Consider the following 22751-nt stretch of genomic DNA (forward strand, 5'->3'; position numbering starts at 1 on the left):
ACACAATTGCACAAAAGTGCAATGTGCACATAAATTAAATATGAGTCTTCCAGGTGGCTCCACAGCGTGGTTTGACACAGCTAATCACTGTGTCACAAGCTCTAAGGTGAGCGCAATCACTTGGGGGGGTCACCGAGGCACACCGTGGCATGGTTTTGTAACACTTGGATCAAGCACGCTGGATAACACTTAATGTGGACATTTAATGTTAATTTTGGACACTATTATATGTACAACTTTTCTGGTTATTTTTGGACACTGGTATATGCACTTTTTTGGGCAATTTTTTGCACAGATACTTTTATAGACTTATTTAATTTATATATGGTTCACTTGGCACTTTTGTGTATTTTGCCTTTTTTTACATTATAGTATATGCATGTTGCACCTTATAAGAATTATTACATGTTTTTTATGAATTTATAAATACATTATGTATCCATATTTATGAGCACAGTACATTTGTGTGTGATTTCATGATTGCATGTTGGAAGACTCATATTTAATTTATGTGCACATTGCACTTTTGTGCAATTGTGTGTAAATACTTTTTTAGTTATATATTTTTTTGGTATTATAGTCACGTGGAGAAGTTCACATGATAATGTGATTTACTCTAGCGCAGCGCAACCTTGCTCTATATTGATTTGCACGGTTATGAAACGTGATCTGGGTTTGCTGCTGGGTACCTACATCTACGGTCTTTCTTGGGCACTGGATTATTGTGGCTCGTAAGACTCTTTGTTTTGTTTAGGCAGGGTTGCTATTAAATTTATGTGCCAAGAGATAGTTGCTCTGGCCAATTGTCAGGAGGTCAATTGATTTTGCCCTAATTCTGGAATTGCTGCACTTCTCTCTTCTGTTGCTAGATGGCCGGGTATCTGGTGGCATTAGATAAGACAAGGGCATTGCAAGGACAGATTAGAAATGAATGTGATGTCTCAGCCAATGGGCAGAGATTTTATTGGGTCCCTTGGCCTGCTGGGAGAGCCTATTTATTTGGGTGGAGTCAGGTAATCGGGGTTCTGTGCCACCTGGACGGCTGTCTGGGTAGTTGTGTGTTGTATTGCCCCAGGCTGCTAGGCCAGAAACCTAAGGCCTATCCCTGGGACATCTGGCTGCTAGGCTGTCTGAAGGCCTATCCAGAAGCAAGAAGCAGCGTAGGGTTGGGACTGCGGGCTTGTAGTCCAACCAAAAGTAACGGTTCTGACGACCAGAGAACCTGTCATGGTCGGAGATAGAGGGGGAAGGGGGAAGGGGACCATCCACCTTGTTACCAGGGACCACTGTGAGTAGCTGAAGCAAGTACTAGAGCAGTATTCTCACCAGCTAGGGACAGTGAAGAAGTGGGAAAACTTCAGCAAGTGCCAATCCAGGGACCCAGCCAGTGGAGGTGACGCTTGCAGAGCATTATTGTGTGCCAAGCTAGGGACCAAGCAGGCCAGTGGAGTGACGCTCGAGGAGTATCTGTGAGCGCCAAGCTAGGGACCCAGCAGGGACACGGGGGTGACGCTTGAGGAAGATACTGAGTGAGAAGATTGGAAGAGCTCAGGGGATCCAGTGGCAAGTGGATCAGGAAGTCTAGTGAAAGACTGGGAGCTCAGTTGAGTGAAGTTCTAAAATAAGAGACTGTAGAAGAAGTGAAGGAGTTAATTAAAACCTTTGTTAGAAACTGTTACAAGATTGTTGCCATAGGAGACAGCGGTTCTACTCATGCAGACGTGGTGTCTAGCTGGATGCCTTTCCCTGCATGGCTGTCTGCGCATAGAGGTCTCGGAATCTGCTAATTAACATTGCATCTACTTAAGGGTGTCCTGGCCCCAACCCTCTCTCCCACAGTTCTATTTAAGAGACAATAAATCTCTTTGCATTCAAGAAGTGTCTGGCGCCCATCAATCCATCTTGCATTACACCCACCATACCTTGTAACCCACTCTACACAGAAGGATGTCAGCTGTCCCTAACTCTGGAGATCACTATTAGGCCTAAAGGGACCCGGGACTTTGCTACATTTGGCGCCCAACGTGGGGCAAAGGCGTTATTCTTGCAGCAGTCGCCCATAGCAACCGGCTACAGCTATATTGGGGTTTCGCCTGGCTCCATGGGACAGTGGCAAGTAACATCTCTACTTCTTATAGACTGTGTTATTATGCATTCCAACAATCTGTGGAAGAACCAGCAAGTCTCATTGCTCATAGGAGAGTATCAGCCTGGTCTTTTGACACTTCCCGCCAGCGCTGCTAGGGTTAAAACAGACCCCATTACAGATCTGGCATGCTGCAGAAGGAAAAAGGCGGTGCTAACGTTTCCAGAAAGTATCTGCACCAATCCGTTGGCAGGGGGAGGGCCTCTGCTCTGCAGAAGAGCACTCATTGGTGCTTGTGTCACCATCTTGCGTCCTCATGCTTAAACCTCGTGGCCTCAAGGGAAATATGGCACATTGGGGAGCCTCTAGGTTTGAGGTCCCCCCATCCTGTATTGGCTGAATATGACCCACAGGAAATTGTCAGTTTCTTTGCCTCTGGAGAGACGATCACTGATATGGGTATTCGGATGGTGCCTAGAGGAGAGATAGCATTGTATATCTCTCAAAGTTCTGCAGCCATAGGGAATTGTTTGCGGACGGTGTTCCGGGATTTGCCGTATTATTGCGCCCTTGGAGTCAGTGCTATCGTTGTGGAGAACTGCTACTGGTGGCTGCCAGACCGCCACTACCATCACAGGTGATACCCTTTTCCCAGCCCCCGACATTTTTAATAAACCACTGCAACACACATACCAAAGTTCACAAATATAATATAAATAAATCAATAAATATATTTTATTACCACATATTGACTGCTGTTGAGTCATAATTTGAAAAATGCTTGTTGCCTAACTGCAAACTTTGTGCCAAAAGAATGAATGGGAGACACACCTTAACTGCTATGCTACATACTGTAAATAAGTTATCAGTGAGAAAAAGTGATCTGCTCCCTTGATTAAATATTGTGTTCTGCAATTAAAAAGAGAAAAGTGAGATGAGCTTTGCACAAGATTGTGAAAATTCCTTCTAATTTTCTGTAGTGTTAGGCTTAAAATTCAGTGGTCAGATCTTGAAGAGATCTTATATTTCTTGGCTCTATTCATCTAAAATTCATTTGCAATGGTCCCAAGAAAACTGATTATTGTCAGTTTTATGCCTGGTACATGCTAGCAGTTTGTTTTCGTTCAACCCAGCGAAAAAAACCTGAAGGGCACGGAAGGAGATCCTCTACTAACAATCTGATGTTAGAACAACGATCTTCCCGCTGAGCTATTATGTTCTGACAGGGGAAGCCCCCCAATATTCGGCCTGCGTGTATGGCCCTTAAGTCTCTCAACATTAGACCAATATGAATAACACACACACAATTAAAAGAATGAAAATGAACATTTACTTACCTGATAACGGAAGACAGGAAATAAGTATTCTCATGTTTATCTCTTAGGTTCTGTCCAATCCAGTGGGGGACAAAACCTGCAGACATCCTGCACTGCAGGCTGATGGGTTTCAATGGTCCTGGTGGCATTTCCCCCATCAAAGATCTCCGTGATGATAAACTTTTGAGTCATGGTCTTATAGTTTTAGAGAAAGTACTAGAGAGCTGGGCTATCACTATTCTTGTTAAATTTATTGGCACTAAAATCTATACAGATTAGATAGAAATCAGGATATTTTAGTAAACTGAGCAGTACTGTGCTGGAATGTGGAATCAGGTGATATATTAGTGAAATAAGTTTACAGTGGCTATAAATAAAAGAGAGGAGTTTCCCCGGGGTGGGGTTTTTAGGCAGCACAGTAACAGATTGAGTCAATAATGTATGAAAAAGTAGACGTATTTATTTTTACAAAAATGACATGACATGAAAGTTAAAACAATGAGCTCCAGTGGGAAGTACTTTAAATTTTTTTGTTGAGCTAAACATACATTTGCAGACATAAATCCATTACAACAGAAAATGCCGATAATATGAAAATTAAGGCTGATGCATTTCAACCCATACACTAAGGGTCTTCTTCAGAGGGTCATTCTGCTGGAAAATATATATAATATTGGTACATATATAAAAACTTTACTTATGTATGATAAAATTATTATACAATACATACATGTAATATAGTTACCCAACAATGTATGTCCAGCAAGAAAAGAAAAAAGCCTCCCACATGGAGATCCCTTTAAAAATTACTTTTTCCTCTTCCCCAAAGGGGAGTCCTAAGGCACCTCCACCGCCACAGCAGCCAAAACCGGGGCAGTAATCCAGCAATGCAGCTTACGAGAGGTCACACTATCAGGCACCACCTGCTAGGTCAGAGGGCCGGCCGAAAGGCAGGCCTCACCTGTGATGAAATTCAAAGACAAACTAAGTGGAACACCCATTATGTATAGAGCGAATTAATATGATTAATAAGTGAACAATTGGCCACTAGGAGACAGGAGTCTCCAAATGTGTCATATGTATATAGGTAGAGAGGGCCTCAAAGCATTCAAAAGATATATATGTATGCTAAATATGTGAATAGGTAAAAAAGAGGGGGAGAACCAATTAAATAGAGTGATTACATAGAAGGTCAAGATGGTAATGAAAGCCAGCTCAATTTATACCATGTGTCAAATTAGTGGTAAGATGAATGTGAAGGAAAAGGGGAAGAAGATGAAAAAAAAAAAAATAAATAAATAAAATCTCATCTGGGGGGGCTCTGAGGAAATGCTGTTGAAGTTTTTTGATTGCATCAATCAGAACAAATATAATATAAAGTTCACTATGACTTATGATCATGACCAAATGACTTTTTTGGATGTACAGTTGAGGCGCACCCCCGAGGGCTAAATTTCCAGTACTCTGTTTCGTAAAAGCACCGCAGGAAACACAATACTCCATGCAAATAGCTTTGACACTACAGCTTTAAAAAAATCTATTCCATATGGACAGTACCTGCGACTGCGCAGGAACTGTTCTGATGATGTTCTTTTTAAACAAGAAGCACAGAACCTACAAACTAGACTGTTAGCACACGACTACAGTCGGTCCTGTTTACGTAAGGCCTTCAATAGAGCGGCTGCGCAATCCCGATGTGCCTTGCTATCTCAAAAGAAGGCGGGGAATGATCCTGGTACCGATCCTACCAGGATCATCCTACGCTTTTCCAAACAACATAAAGTGATCAGCAATATTATTTGAAAACATTGGCCTATTCTTATGAAAGATCCGAAAGTTAGTGGGTTTATTTCAGCTAGCCCTTCGATTTCTTTCAGGCGGGCTACCTCGTTGAAGGACAAATTGGTTCAAAGCGAGTTCAAAGATGCACAAAAAAGACAGAAACATTGCTCCACTCTTGGATCATTTCCCTGTGGACATTGTTCTTTTTGCCAATACATAAGACGTGAAAAAACTTTCTGTCTTCCGAATGGGACGACCTTTAAGCCCGCACACTTTACTAACTGTCAGACACGAGGAGTTGTGTACCTCGTGTCATGTGAGTGCGGAGCATATTACGAAACAAGACGAAACAAGAATTCCACCGTTGAATATCCAAACACGTCTATCACATGCAAATTGGCGACCACTACCTACCAGTTGGGCGACATGTGGTGGAAGTGCATAATTACAAGATGCCTAAAATGTCCTTCACCGCGCTCGATGGGATTCATATACCAGAACGAGGCGGTGATTGGAACAAAACGCTGCTGCAACACGAACAGAGGTGGATTTTTAAACTAAATGCCACCTCGTTCCCAGGATTAAATGAGGCTATTTCGTTCGCCCTACTCCTAAAGGGCTTTGTTTCTGGGAAAACCCAGTAACATAATCCTCCTCTATATCGGTTTAGAAATTTAAAAAAAAAATCTTCTGACTAATTTTTCCTTTTCTCTTTCCCTCCCCTCCGTTTTATTTTACTTTATTTTTCTATTATTAGCTTGATTTTGATCTTGCAGACTTACCAATATATGCGATTGAGTTTTCTGTGTTTACTGATGTCTCATGCATACATATTACATGTGATGCCTAGTAGCAACACTGTTGAAGTGTAAACGTTTATTGTGTGTATTTAAGAAATTATGAAAACTTGGGAGAAAACACCTATGTGTATTAGACATTATTCCTATCCCCTCTTCTTCATATACCTGCTTTGTTTATGTACTCAAGTTTTGTAAGAAATGACTGTTTTGTTTTGTGTTCCCTCTGTTTTTTCCTCTTTTGCCTTCGAGAACCCGGTGCTTTGGCCACTGCTGCTTCCGGGTAGGGGGTTGACCTTTGATGTGGCTTCCCGGCAAGGGGGGGACTCTCGTCGTAATTCCGTGATGCTCCCGCGTCACGTCACACGCACGGGGCCCCGCGCATGCGCAGTGAACAGGGAACGTCCCAGAGTGTTCCGGAACGCAGCCAGCAAGGAGGAAGGATCCCCAATGTGGCACCCGGTGCCAGCCCGGATGTCTGATGGGGAAGAAGGGGGGAGGAGCCGCCAGATGGTTACCAGCTCCTCCCACCTTCTTCCCCATCAGACACCCGGGCTGGCACCGGGTGCCACATTGGGGATCCTTCCTCCTTGCCGACGGCGTTCCGGAACACTCTCGGATGCTCCCTGTTCACTGCGCATGCGCGGGGCCCCATGCGTGCGATGTGACGCGGGAGCGTCACGGAATTACGACGAGAGTGACGTCATTTCGGAGCCATCCGGCTTTTCCCGAACTCCAGGGAGGCCACACTAGGCTGCTCGGATGGCGGCCATGCCGCCTGTGATGGTCTGATCGGCCGTCAGTGCACACCTGTGGTGGATTATGATGAGGCACACAATCCCCTAGTAAGTGGTACATATATGGGTGGTAGTAACCATACACTCTTAGTCTCTTTCTGTTTGGTGGATTAGAAGCACACGCAGCTCCTGCACTGTAAGTATATCCCTTAGCAATGTGCCAATATAGCTATGGTTCATGATAAAATCAATTACTTTTATTTTTACTTATCTACTTATAGTGATATTTCTTTTATATGCATTTTATTTCAGACTGGTCGACTCGGTTTGGATACTGATCCACTGAGCCCGACCTAGCTTGCAGCCAATCCCGGGTTGGGTCACAAGTTACAGTCTATTTATATGGGGCAATATGGTGCAGACACATATGCTATCTAATACCCTTTAAGGTAATGTTTGGATTCACGTTATTTCCTTTCACTCCCTGTATCTACTTTGAGTACTTCCTCACTTGTTTTGCTCACTGTTGGTTTTTTCAAAATATTTTTTTCACTTATGTCACCACTTATCTTACACAGCATAGACCCATTGCACAGTTTTTCCTTACCCTCACATTATCCATGCTATGCTTATCACCCCTTCACTCTCCTTCCTATTTTTCTTTTTCTCTTCCCTTACCCTTTTTTTTTTTTCCATCTTCTTCCCCTTTTCCTTCACATTCATCTTACCACTAATTTGACACATGGTATAAATTGAGCTGGCTTTCATTACCATCTTGACCTTCTATGTAATCCCTCTATTTAATTGGTTCTCCCCCTCTTTTTTACCTATTCACATATTTGACATACACTTTTGAATGCTTTGAGGCCCTCTCTACCTATATACATATGACACATTTGGAGACTCCTGTCTCCTAGTGGCCAATTGTTCACTTATTAATCTTATTAATTCGCTCTATACATAATGGGCGTTCCACTTAGTTTGTCTTTGAATTTCATCACAGGTGTGGCCTGCCTTTCGGCTGGCCCTCTGACCAAGCAGGTGGTGCCTGATAGTGTGACCTCTCGTAAGCTGCATCGCTGGATTACTGCCCCGGTTTTGGCTGCTGTGGTGGTGGAGGTGCCTTAGGCCTCCCCTTTGGGGAAGAGGAAAAAGTAATTTTTAAAGAGATCTCCATGTGGGAGGCTTTTTTCTTTTCTTGCTGGACATACATTGTTGGGTAACTATATTACATGTATGTATTTTATATTAATTTTATCATACGTAAGTAAAGTTTCTATATATGTACCAATATTATATATATTTTCCAGCAGACTGACCCTCTGAAAAAGACCCTTAGTGTATGGGTTGAAACGCGTCAGGATTAATTTTCATATTATCAACATTTTCTGTTGTTATGGATTTATGTCTGCAAATGTATGTTTAGCTCAACAAAAAATTTTAAAGTACTTCCCACTGTAGCTCTTTGTTTTAACTTTCATGTCATGTCATTTTTGTAAAAATAAATACGTCTACTTTTTCATACATTATTGACTCAATCTGTTACTGTGCTGCCTAAAAACCCCACCCCGGGGAAACTCCTCTCTTTTGTTCCTATTCTTAGGGGTGAGCAGCATTTTTTTCTCCTCTCTTTGTGACCTCTCTTTACAGTGGCTATAAACGTCTGAAATGAAAAGTTAACAAAGCATAAACTTCTATAGTGTTTTCTTGCCTCAATTTATAGCACAGAGTGTGATTTCTGTCTGCTCTTTCCTTCCTCTGCTATCTGTAAAAGTCACTTCTGATAGTTTGTGCAGACAATGAACAATGCTGGGAGACAACCCAACCCTCCTCCAGCACACAATGGGCAATTGACAGCCGAAAGGTGGCTACAGCACGGGCTTACTTTGCCAGGAGGGTGTACATGGGCGTCCTCCTGTGATCACGGGGCGCGGGTGGCATACTTTGTGATTCCTGAGTCCTTCGTGACTCAGCTGGTCACAGATCAGGGCAAAGAGGCAATCACAGCGGTCCTTAAACCACATAATCAGCTGTGTTCAATGACAGCTGATCACAGGATATAAACATAAGCAGGTTATTGGCTTTTCTTTCCTCACGCTGACAGCCTGAGGAGAGAAGAAGAGAGCCGATAACCGGCTTATGTTATGATTATCAGTGTCCTAAATATCAGTGCAGTCCCAACAGTGCCCACCAGTGCTGCCAATCCGTGCCCACCAGTGCTGCCTATCATTGCTTATCAGTGTTGCCAATCAGCTCTCATCAGTGCCACCTATCAATGCCCAACAGTGCTGTCAATCAGTGCCCATCAGTGTCTCCTAATCCATGTCACCTATCAGTGCCGCCTACCAGTGCCTTATCAGTGCCCAGCAGTGCCACCTATCAGTGCCCATCAGTGCTGCCTATCAGAACTGCCTATCAGTGCCGCCTCTCAGTGCCCTTCAGTGCCGCCTATCAATGCCCATCAGTACAGCCTCATCGGTACCTCCTCATCAAGGCCCAGCAGTGCCACCTCATTAGTGCCCATCAGTGCCACCTATCAGTGCCCTTTAGTGCCACTTATAAGTCCTTATCTGTGCCGCCCATCAGTGCAGCCTATCAGTGCCCATCATTGCAGCTTCATCAGCGCACATCAGTGAATGAGAAAAATGACCTGTTTGCAAAAAATTTTAACAAACTATGAATTTTTTTTTTTTTCATAATTTTGTCCCTTTTTTTGTTTGTTTAGCAAAAAATAAAAAACCCAGTAGTGATTAAATGCCCCCAAAAGAAAGCTCTTTTTGTGTGAAAAAAATTATAAAAATTTCATATGGGTACAGTGTTGCATGGTCATGCAATTGTCATTTAAAGAGTGAAAGTGCTGAAAGTTGAAAATTGGCTTGGGCAGGAAGGGAAATACAAGTGCCCAGTACGCTAGTGGTAAAAGATGTTGGGGTTTCATATTTAGCATGCAACATTTTTATACCAAACCATATTAATGAGTACTGGTTATTTATACATTTCTTTTTTTTTTAATTTATATATATATTAGGTCATGAAAACTGTCAGTGCAAGTGTGTAATATAAATATCTGGCTTTATAGCATATCACAAACACAATAAACATTATTTGCTATGCAAAAACCTCCAAATTTTCCCTCCTCCTTTGGCACTGTGAAACAGTAACTGCTTTCATTCACATTTGCAAATAACATATAAGACCTACAGTATGTGCTAATAAAAAGGCTAATAACTGAGAAGAGCCCAAACAAGTCAGGTAGATACAGAGTTAAAGTGTTTGGTCTGTTAAATATACAATTGAAAGTGTTGTGTTATATCTGTTTGGCAAGTGTTATTAAACCCACAAAAGTAAGATCAGTCTGTATATGCAGTAAAGCATGTTTGTTATACTCACTGTGGAACCTAAGGGGTTAATCCTCTGCATTGTGTAAAAAGGCTGTTTGATCCTCTGTTCTCTGATCCTCCCTTCTTTTACTGTCCCCAATCCATCTGCTGATAGTACAGAGCCCTTGGAGGCACTCTGCACATGCTCAGTTTGGTGTGTATTGCTAGAGTTTTTTTCTTTATTTTTGGGAGGGTGCATATGATCATCACAGAGCCAATCAGCACTGTCGAGACAGAGGGTCAGGGGTCATGCAGCCTCATAGGACAGTCAGAGGAGAATGAAAACTCTTTCTACAAGCTTTAACCAGTGCTCGGCTGGAGACTGATAGAAGTCACAAGACTGCTATATACTGCTGATGAGAAAAGGTATTTAGCAGTTTATATTTACAAAAATAATTGCATTTCCATGTTCTATGTACTGTGGGAAATCAGATATAGTGAATGCAGGGTCTAGTAACACTTTAAGTGTAGCGTCCCCCTGACCCCCAGGATCAGGGAGGGCTGACATTTCACCTCAGTGTGCTGGTCCTTATGCCGCGTACACACGATCGGACTTTCCAACGGGAAATGTTGGATGTGAGCTTGTTGGCGGTAAGACCAATCGTGTGTATGCTCCATCGGACATTTGATGGCGGATTTTCTGCCAACAAATGTTGGCTAGCATGTTCTCAAATTTTCCGCCAACAAATGTTTGTTGTTGGACTTTCCGATCATGTGTACACAAGTCCGTTGGACAAAAGTCCAAAGTACAAACACGCATGCTTGGAGTCAAGGACAAGCCGAAAGCGCTCAGTCTTGTAAAACTAGCATTCGTAATGGAGATATCACATTCATGACGTGGCAAATCATGAAATCTCTCAATGCAGCGCATTCTCTTCTTCTTTATAATGGTATAATAATGAAGTTGCTTTGCTGCTGATATTCACAGAGTTCTTGCAAATGTATTTCTTTTTTTTTCTAGTGATCTCCAGAATAATATATATATATATATTTTTTTTTTTTTTTTTTTTTTTTTTTTTCTAGTGATCTCCAGAATATTTTTGTTTTGTTTTGTGTGTCAAGTTACCATAACACCATTATTATGTTGTATTTTTTAACCTCAAAGATACAACTATGTTGGTGTCCCTTGTTAATTTGACATTGTATTTTTGAAATGTACCTACCTACTCACAAACAAACTGTCCTTTTTGAAGTAAAGCACATAGCCAAGTATTTGTCCAAACAAAAATTTTTAATTCAATAGGGAGCACAAGGTCAAAATAAAGAGGAAGGCAACGATGGAGAAAGCTGGAATTGGTGAAGCCTTTGTACCCCAGGGCAGACATCAATTGTTTGGCTGTCAAAATTGGTAACCTGAGGATTACATTTAATAGGGAGCACAATACGGTCCAGGACTCCGAGAGGTCAGGAGCAGCAGCAGATGTCATAAATGTCCCGAGGCTGTGGTCTTCAAACAGCCTGCGTTTTTTGCCAGACCACACCAAACCCAGGCCATCACTCTCAACACTTCCTTCCAGACTTCCTTCCATGCTGCTGTGGTGGGTGGGGTGGCTGTGTTGTTGGTGGAGGTGGTGGAGGAGCATGGTCCAACTCACAGAGGTGTGTTTGATGGGTGAGTTCGCCCCTCGTCCCCTTGTTTGGGGCCTGCAGAATTATCTCCTCGCATATAGTGCACTGGGCCTCCTCCACCTGTTTTAATTTTTTTTCTGTGACGCATCCAAACGCAATATAGGCCTCAATCTATAAGCAGTATAGGCCATTAACCACTGATGCCCCAAATTACAATTGTACCTTTGTTTGAACAATCGGCGATAGAGATAATTGGTCCTCCACTCACAGATTGTACGTCCGTCCGTTACATCGCCCATGTGTTATGCTTTATATACACTGCATATGCGTGAAACTCCGCCCCTGTCCTTCTTTCTTGTGTATTCCCCGCCTTTTCTGTTTCGGGGCAGTGGGAGAGCACATGGCGCAGAAACAGTAGGTGTGTGCTGTCATCAGCAACAACGAAAGCCAGGAGCAAGGCAGTTCCAGATCCAGGAGGAGATATAAGGCCTCAAATATGTCCTTTGAAGAAATGGTGGAGATGGTGGACATCTTAAAGAGGACAGACTATGATGGGAATCATGGGCCGTACAGAAACCCCAATGTGAGAAAGGCCAAGATCATGGCTAAAGATGTCAGAAGTCTGCACAGGAATTTTGGGGTACGACGATCCAAGGATCAATTGAGTAAACGCTGGTCAGACATGAAATTGAGGGAGCAAGATCAGTATAGAAAGATCAGGAAAGTGTTGCAAAAAAGTAAGTATTTGTCGTGTGTTCCTATTATTATTATTATTACTTTTGTGCTTGTCCATGTGCTTTTCTTTACTGTTGTACAGTTTAAAATGCCAAGTTTGAGGTTCATGGACACAGGAATCGTTCGTATTAAACATACTACCACTAATACGTCGTTTTTGGCAGATGCAGGTTAACTACATTTGTTCATGCCTATTTTGATTAAAATAAGTTTATTACATTGTTGTCTAGATGTGTTTGAAACTATAATGAAATGACAACTTTATTCAGTGTCAGGAGAGGACACTCGGCAGCTGTTGACACATCTGGATGCAGGAGCACTAGTGTGGGACACCATAACACCCTTGTTAAGGTATCCCGTGCAGGTGCTCCAGTGGATACTAGGGGTCTCTCTATGTGTGAAACTTGCACAAAACAGGTAAGTATTCCAGCTTTTGAAAGTGAAAAAATCATGTCTTCAGCTTGGAACTCTGCCAAAACAGACAATTGGACGACACTTCCAAGCAATGTTTCATATTACTGGATGCCTGCATATTTATAATACATGGTGTGTTTTTTTATTTTTAGGTGATGTGGATGTAGTGGAAGAAGAAACTCACTTCAGCAGTGCAAGTGCACAAATACTGATCAGTGAGATCATGGTGTGCAATCGTGATTTGGAAAAGATGAAACAAAACATCCATGATGTTCAAAAAAGCCTGAGCAACATCATCGATATTATAGGCAAAATCTAAACAAAAAAACAATTTAAAGTTGTCGTTATGTTGTACATGTTTTTACAGTTTTAAATGAATTGCAAAGCCAAATTTTGAAGATGCACGCAGTGTGCATCCATTGATCCCCCTAGTACATGTTGACACACTGGGGCTTATTTCAAAAAGGCAAAACCACTTTGCCCTACAAGTGCAGTGCAACTGCACTTGTAGGGCAAAGTGGATTGTCTTTTCTGAAATAAGCCCCAGTGTGTCAACATGTGCTAGCTCCCATCATGGGGGATCAATGGACGAGTTTTCGGGGTGCAACCCCTTCCTCTCACCTACTTTAGTTTGGAGGAAGGGGTTGCACCCGCAAAACACATACATTGATATCCCATGATGGGAGATAGCACATGTTGACACACTGTGTGTTTTGTGGCTTTAGCAAAATAGATGTAGGGAAAATACACACATTTTAGGCATGGGATCATGAGGGAAATCCAGATTTTGAGTCACAATTTGTGTGCATCTTCAAAATTTGGCTTTTAGAGGGGTAAGATCACCCCATCTGATGAAGGCAAAATCAACACAGTTTTGACATACTAATGTCTCATATGGCCTGCACTTTAGCAAAGTCGAACTTTGTAAGTTCCTGAGTTGGGGATGTGTATGTTATGTTTTTAAACATGCCTGTTCAGCCCCAAAAAAGGCAAATTTATGTCAAACATACATGTTATACACCAAGATGTTGGTTTGTTCCAAAACTTTTTATAACGCACATGTGAATGTGCTTGGAGTAAAATGTTTTATACTCAACAATGTGTGGCTTTTTATTTCAATGCTCAATACCAGTTTATTTTATTAAGTTAGTGTAGTTACAGTGACAATGGGGGTTATTTACTAAAGGCAAATCCACTTTGCACTACAAAATTGTATTAAACATCTGCAAGATTTTGTTGTAAATCAATTGGCCCCCTACCCACAAAGTAATCGACAGTTTTGCCTGACTTCGTGGGCGCTTTGGGGGGGCAAGCCAGGATGGCCACTTTCAAGCGCCGTCATTGATGTAGGTTCTGCTGAAAAGTCAGCCTCAGTCGCAACTGAGGCCAGATAGCTGGCTGCATTCTTGTGAAGGTAGTTGTGCAGAATGCAGCAGCTCAACACAGCATGATTAAGTTTGTATTCGGCCAGGTTGATGGACGTAAGGAAAAGCCTGAACCGGCTAGCCATTATGCCAAAGACATTCTCAACCACTCTTCTGGCATGGGCCAGCAGGTAATTAAAAACGCTCTGCTCTGGGGAGCCGTTCCTCATGGGGAACGGCCTCATCAGATGTTCCCCCAGAGCAAATGCCTCATCAGCCACAAACACGAAATTGAGGCCCGCGACATTCTCCCCCGGAGGTGGCTACCAAAGGTGCCATTTTGTAGACGCCGGTAAAACTCTGTCTGGGCGATCACTCCTCCATCAGAGTTACGGCCGTTCTTCCCTACGTCCAGGTAGATGAATTCATAATTGGCCGTCACCACCGCCAACATCACTATACTACTAAACCCCTTATAGTTAAAGTAGTACGACCCCGAGTTGGGTGGTGGGACGATCCTGACATGCTTCCCATCGATAGCACCACCACAATTGGGAAAGTCCCATTGGTGGAGAAACTGGGAAGCCACAGTCTGCCATTCCTGTGGGTTGGAAGGAAACTGTGCAGTCAAACAAGAAAAGAAATGAATACATTTGCACATAACATTGAAGGCAGATTAGACATAAACATTGTTGGCCAACATAAGTATATCATTTATTGAAATTAGTATTTAAAGACACAAGTATAAGGTCAACTTATCAGATTCCTTACCCCCTCTGGTGGCCCATTGTAAAAATAGTATAGGTGGGGCGGTGGGTAGATGTTTTGGACAGGTAACCCTCTCCACTTCATTGAGAGCTGAATGCATAAATAATGTATGTTACTTTGGCCAGACCCTCCTTAATTACACTATTGGCAGCCCACTGGACAGGTAAGAAGTGTCATAATCCAAAAATATGAATACACACTGTCCAAATTGAAGCACATTTTTACATTCTGCAATTACCTATCAAGATAATAGGAGAACAAAACTTTTAACAGTACCATTTGAAAGTATTCAGGCAGGAACTTGCACTACTTGCTTTGGTGAATTCATCCATAAATATGAACACAAAAGAGGTAGGTATAGTGTGTATGGGTTTGGCAAAGTCAGCAGATAGAGTATTGGTATTGGTTGACTTAGTGATTGGGGGGAGGGAGGGTTCAAAATGAGTTTGGGCCCCCAAAAAAAGCCTCTTGCACTCTGCCTGGATTTGGAACTTTGTTAAGTGACTAGGCTAGGTGTGTATGGGCCCAGGATAGCATGCTGGAGAGGTTAGTGAAACCAAATCTGCATGAAGGACAAAAAAGTAGCATTAAAAACTTACAGTATGCATGAGGACAAAGAGGACATTCACAGCATATTACAATCATGGTAATTATGGAATGATGAAATGAATACAATAAACACATTAGCGAACATTTAATACATAGAATGTGATGTTAAAGGATAAAACTTACCCTAATATAGTGACCTTTATTTTCCCCTCACATATGTGTTACATGATCGGCAACAAGTTAACCCTCACATCTTATATTAACCCTTTTCTGCAAAAAAAGAAGTGGTTTCAAATGTTCAAATGTTTCGAAACTGCTGCCGTCCCCAGGCACTTGCCTGCTGAGCACCGCCATTTTGGCTCTTGCACAGCATAGAGAAGATGAAGTCAGGCTCACTGACCGCACATGAAAAACTCCTCTGCCCTTACTGTAACAGTCATGTGTCACTTCCCCCGTGTACATCATTGACCAGGTAGGGGTATTCAAGATGAAGGCTTAGCTACTGACTCTTGAGAAAAAGCCCAATTTTGCATATCTGTAATGCCATGTGCACACGGCCGGACTTCCCGACAGAAAAAGTCAGATGGGAGCTTTCGGTCGGACATTCTGACCGTGTGTATGCCCCATCAGACTTTTTCTGTCGGCATTTCCGACGGACTCAGATATAGAACATGTTCTAAATATTTCCGTCGGAAATGCTGACGGAGTTTAGCCCTTTGGCAAGTCCGGCCCTGTGTACGCGGCATAACAGTGCTGTTTAGTCAGTTATGCTGTTTGTGTTGGTGAAATAAGTACGACTGAAACAGCTGTTGAAACAGATGATGAAGGCGCCATTAATATGTTGTGGGAATAAAAAGGTTTGCTGTAAAATTTCATTTGTTCTGGTATTTTGTTGAGGTGTTTTTATACTGAAACCACAATAATAATCATACTCTTGAACATGCATATATAAAAATCGAGTTTAGCTATGCTATTTTATTTCTACCGCTCTATAAATAATCTTGCAGCCTAATAAAACATTCATACTGAAAATGTTTATTGTTTAAAAACCAGGTAACCAGGATTCTTTCAGCTGATGTACTGCAGAAGTTCCCTTATCTCGTATGGTATGGGAACAAACTCCCTGAAAGAAAATCAGCAAATTTTTCTCCTGGGAAGATATGCTGCTTAAGTTTCCAGCTATGTTTGTTAAATGACCTTTCCCTGCTGACCAGTCCATTAAATTGGAATACTGTATATTTGCTGATGCTTTACATTTTATATGTTTATATGGCATCTCAATGAATTTACACTGATGTCTGTTTTAGGGTTGTTTCTAAGTTAAAGCTGCAATTGGCTCTACTTGCAAATTATGCTTATATAAGTAACATGCCCCTATACAAGCTCAATGCCCCCTGCAAACATTTTTACTGTTATTTTTAATCCTGAAAAATAGACGTCAGAAATATATACTTTATCTGAAAGTATTAACTCATATACTTACCTTCTTCATCTCACCGGGACAAATGTATTTTGGTCCCTGCTGAGCAAACGACAGGTTGTACGTATTGTATTTACATAATTATAGCAGCTTACAACTACTGTGTGCAACTTGCATTTACATGAACTATGCCAATATTGTACTAAAACATTTATAGGACAAAAAAAATCTCTGTGGACTGCTGCCTTTACTTTTTCAGTTACTTACTTATGATAGTTGTACGTACAATACAACTCCCTAACCCACATCTTCAACCTCTCCCTCTCCTCCGACACCTTTCCTTCCCTGCTCAAACATGTACTGGTTACCCCCATACTTAAAAAAACCCTCACTAAACCCCACCTGTTTGAATAACTTAAGACCCATCTCCCTGCTCCCATTTGCCTCCAAGTTCAGCCTTGTCCATGACCGAATGAGTCGCTACCTCACGGACAACAACCTTCTTGACCCCCTACAGTCCGGCTTCCGTCCACAACATTCCACTGAAACTGCTCTACTAAAACTCACCAATGACCTACTAACTGCTAAAACCAATGGCCATTACTCAATACTCATACTCTTAGACCTCTCTGCTGCCTTCGACACAGTTGACCACCTGCTCCTCCACAGAAGCAAACTACACTCCCTTGGCCACTGTGATTCTGCTTTATCCTGGTTCTCCTCCTACCTATCACAGCGCACTTTCAGTGTCACTTACAACTCCATCTCCTCCACTCCTCTTCCTGTCTCTGTTGGGGTACCCCAAGGCTCTGTCCTTGGGCCCCTCCTATTCTCGCTCTATACCTCTTCCCTGGGCCAGTTGATAACCTCCCGTGGCTTCCAATACCACCTCTACGCCGATGACACCCAGATCTATCTTTTCACTCCTCAACTCACCCCCTCGATCTCCTCACAGATCTCAAACTTACTGAATGACATATCGGTATGGATGTTACGCCACTTTCTCAAACTTAATCTTTCTAAAACTGAGCTTGCAATATTTTCTCCCTCCCGGGTCCCCCCCCATGACTTTACCATTAAGATCAACAGCACAATCATTGGTCCCTCCACACATGCCAGGGTGCTGGGTGTAATCCTAGACTCTGACCTCTCCTTCAGCCCCCACATCCAATCACTGGCTAAATCCTGCCACCTTAACCTCCGCAACATCTCCAGAATTTGACCCTTCCTGACTAATGACACCACAAAGCAACTTATTCACTCCTTGATTATTTCCCGCCTTGACTACTGCAACGCTCTCCTTAATGGCCTACCCTTACGCAGGCTATCCCCCCTTCACTCTGTTATGAATGCTGGTGCTAGACTGATACACCTCACTAATCGATCCGTGACTGCTGCCCCTCTCTGCCAATCCCTTCACTGGCTCCCCTACCCCACCGTATAAAATTCAAAATGATAACCACAACATACAAGGCCATCCACAACATCGCCTCCAGCTACATCACCAACCTCATCTGCAGAAATCACCCAAATCATCCCCTCCGCTCCTCCCAGGACCTCCTGCTCTCTAGCTCCCTTGTTACCTCCTCTCATGCTCGCCTTCAGGACTTCTCCAGAGCCTCTCCCATCCTCTAGAATTCCCTGCCCCGGGATATCCGGTTAGCCCCTAGGGGATCCCTGAAAACCCACTTATTCATAGAAGCCTATCCCACACCTACCTAACAACCCCATCAAATCATTCCCAGCATCTATTACCTTTTGTACCACCACCGCCTCCCTTTAGAATGTAAGCTCTACGAGCAGATCCCTCCTGTCTCTTCTGTATTGAACTGTACTGTAATTGTGCTGTCCCCCCTCTACATTGTAAAGCGCTGTGTAAACTGTTGGCACTATATAAATAGTGTATAATAATAATAATAATAATTTTTAGATATATACAACTGATATTTTTCACTACAACATGGACGTTGAAAGAATCTCCTTCTTGTGCTTTGAGACCAGTTAGACATCTTATGTGGGTACCAAGTAAGGATAGCTTCCACCCCCCCCCCCATATTCTATACCAATATTTGTAATTCTGTAGTCTGTGGGACAGATTGAGCATAGGCCTGTTAGCCCTCACAGTTAATAACCCACACTTCACCCTGGGCCTTACCCCCACAAATTTTGCATGGACCAATAAAGGACTGAGGCACCTTGTCAGACTTAGAAAATATATAAAAGTGTGCTGTCTCAATGTGCACTAGGGATGTAAAAATCACCTCTTATTACATCTAGCATACACTGATCTATTATTTGTTATAATACATTTCAACTGTGCAAAAAATTCATACAATAAAATATAAATAAATCACACAATATTTCATAAACCAATCATGCAATATAATGTGCAATGTGCAAAAAACAAACAAATCATCCTAACTGATCCTAAATTGTGTGAGCGTAAGACAAATCGCCAATGAAAGTGCAATATACATACATTCATTAGTGGCAATACATAAATGAATAATAAATCTAAATTAAACAAAATCGATATGGTGACAGTGCAAGTTCTATCTGACTCAGTGCAATCAAGGCTCTGATGAAGAAGGGTAACCTTCGAAACGCGTTAGCAAGCAGTAGTCCGTACGCCTCCTTCCTGGGACCTGGAAAACTGCTACCACTGGACTAATCGCCTCTGTGCCATATACAATGCGATTTTTTCTTCAACCTTTGTGAGTAGATTTTATCTTGCTTTTAATTAATAAATCTGTCAAGGATAATGCACTAGGCTGGTGCGCACTTTTTTTCTTTCTTTTCATTTAATATTAGGATAATCCCATCCTTAAGAGCAGCAAGGCCGAAATCCACAGTCCTTCCTGAACCCTTGGGATCTTTTAGCTAATACACCTGTGCGCAAGAGTATTTTTGCATCTTTACAATAAAGTGCTCTTGCGCTATTCACTCTGGATTTTCTCAATATAACTACTGCTTCACAGACAGGCTGCTTACCAGAACATATGATCCCCCAAGGAAATCAAAAACGCTTAGAAAGTATCCTCTTTAGGAAGAGCCACATCTCACTCCCAAGCAGGTTCACAGGTGTACTGATAGGATCAACTTTCTGGCTCCAACAGATATATATATATATATATATATATATATATATATAAAGCAAGGAGGAGAGCTCATAGTGTATTACTGTTAAACTGGTTATTTAAAAACATAAAGCATTGCACTTAGAGACTGGTCGAGTTTTCAAGACAAACACATAACTCACAACTTTGGAAGGTTGACGTGCTGACTTCATCGCTGTGTGTCTCGTCTCGAATGGGTGTTCGCTGGCCGGCTGCTGCAATTTTAACCTGTTTTTATACTCTGCTGTCTATGTAAGTGCAATAATCTATTTAATAAATTGTTTATACTCACTGATTTGCGCTATGGAGGGCCGTGTTTCCATTCTTTTTGGGTCCTCCCTGCTGCCTGTACACTGATCCTTTGGACGGAGCTACCCTGATCTGCCTGGTCTGCCTGGCTATCCTGGTCATCCTCCCCCCATATTTTCGATCCTAATAGGACGTTAATACCATTGTGTGCCTGGTCTATCTATAAGCTGTTTCACAGCTTGCCGTTTTTTCACGTGGTGTCACTGGAAGGATTTACTAGCTTCATTGCACTCTGTTAGACATTTTTTGAATTCACATTTGGACTTTAATATTTCACTAATGTGATATTTCCTATTGTCTTATTTTCACATGGATATGTTTGTGTTTTTTCCTATAACATTTATGTTGATCCCTTAGAGATCCATTTATAATTTATTTGTTTACAGTGCGGTTCCTATTTACCCACATAACTCGCAGACACGGCCACCACACTACTTGATCGGCTCGTACGTGCTGACATCACACCGCTGGCTCAACCCGATGCGTTTCCCTTTATAAGGCGTCGACTGGGATTGGACAGGGGGAAGCAATCAAACTCCCAGCCTGTGAAACCCTGAACAGAACAGGACAAACAATCACTGCTCCCTTATTTACAAAAGGAGCCAAAAACTAGATTTACCAAGCATCCTACACTAAGAGGGTGCTACAATTGTTTCCATTATGTTTTGATATATATTTACAATATATGTATGCACTGTGTACTTTTATGCTGAGAATTTATTACTGTTGAGATATTTATCAGTTCCAGATCTGTTACTCTTTGGGGTATGAATCCCCTGAAAAGGATTCTGCCTTTTCTAAATATTTCATATTATGATCAGAGAGAATTGAGTACTGTCCGTGATACTTTTTTTATTTGCACTAACATACAATTTTTCAGGACAAGCTTTCGGGGTATGTCCCCTTCTTCAAGGTCCAAGCAGTACTGCTTGGACCTTGAAGAAGGGGACATACCCCGAAAGCTTGTCCTGAAAAATTGTATGTTAGTGCAAATAAAAAAAGTATCACGGACAGTACTCAATTCTCTCTGTCACAATTGCACTAATACGGCTACAATCAAATCAAATATTATGATCAAGTAGGGTTATATTTGGTGTTGGCAGGGCTTTTTTTCAGCCGGAACTCGGCGGAACGGAGTTCCTCTAACCTCTGGCTAGCCCAATCCTCTCCAACCTGTCACTAATCACAGAAGGCGGTAGAGGAAGTTTTTGAACTACTCACTTCCTCTGCCGGCTTCTGTGAGCTATTGTCAGGCATCCAGGGCATGTGCAGGTAAGGCATATGTTGGTGGATGCCCCCGGTCCCAGCCCTGCAAATGCTCGCATTTTGTTCTTTCTTTGCCGTTCCTGTGCTGCTTCGGGAAGCCACTCCTTTCCCCGCCCCCACCAGTCCGACCTGTGTAGCACAGAGCCGAGTGAAGCGTTCCAGCTCTCCACACTCAGCTCTGTGCTCTTGGCTCCATGGTAAGTTACGATGTGTTGGGGAAAAAAACGACACACACCGCACATCTAGCACAGATTTGCCAGCTGCAGCCCTATGAGGCTCTTTTGAAAAGGTGAGAGAGGGCAGTGGAGGAAAGGGGGGCGTTTTCAGAGAGGCAGCTGTGGAGAGGTTAGAGGTGTAGTGCAGACGTGACAGCTGGGGGAGTGGGGAGATTTGTGAAAAGGTAAGAGCTGTGAGAACGGGAGGGAGGGGGGATGTGAGAAGAGATGAGAGCTGTGAGAACGGGAGGGGGGATGTGAGAAGAGATGAGAGCTGTGAAAAATGAGGGAGGGGGAATTTATAAAGAATGGGGGGAATTTCTGAAGCGTGGAGGGGGAATTTGTGAAGAATGGGGGGAATTTGTGGAGGGGGGAATTTATAAAGAATGGGGGGGATTTATGAAGTGTGGAGGGGGGGGGATTTATAAAGAATGGGTGGAATTTGTGGAGGGGGGAATTTATAAAGAATGGGGGGAATTTATGAAGTCTGGAGGGGGGAAATTTATAAAGAATGGGGGGAATTTGTGAAGAGTGGAAATGTATAAAGAATGGGGGGAATTTGTGGAGGGGGAATTTATAAAGAATGGGGGGGATTTATGAAGTGTGGACGGGGGGGATTTATAAAGAATGGGGGGAACTTGTGGAGGGGGGAATTTATAAAGAATGGGGGGATTTATGAAGTGTGGAGGGGGGATTTATAAAGAATGGGGGGAATTTGTGAAGTGTGGAAATGTATAAAGAATGGGGGGAATTTGAAGCGTGGAGGGCGGAATTTATAAAGAATGGGGGGAATTCCTGAAGTGTGGGAATTTGTGAATAATGGGAGGAATTTGTGAAGGGGGGAATTTATAAAGAATGGGCGGGATTTTTGAAGTGCGGAGGGGGGATTTATAAAGAATGGGGGGATTTGTGAAGTGTGGAGGGGGGG

This window comes from Aquarana catesbeiana, linkage group LG01 (genome assembly GCF_042186555.1).
Source record: "Aquarana catesbeiana isolate 2022-GZ linkage group LG01, ASM4218655v1, whole genome shotgun sequence".
In the NCBI taxonomy this organism is placed as follows: domain Eukaryota; kingdom Metazoa; phylum Chordata; class Amphibia; order Anura; family Ranidae; genus Aquarana; species Aquarana catesbeiana.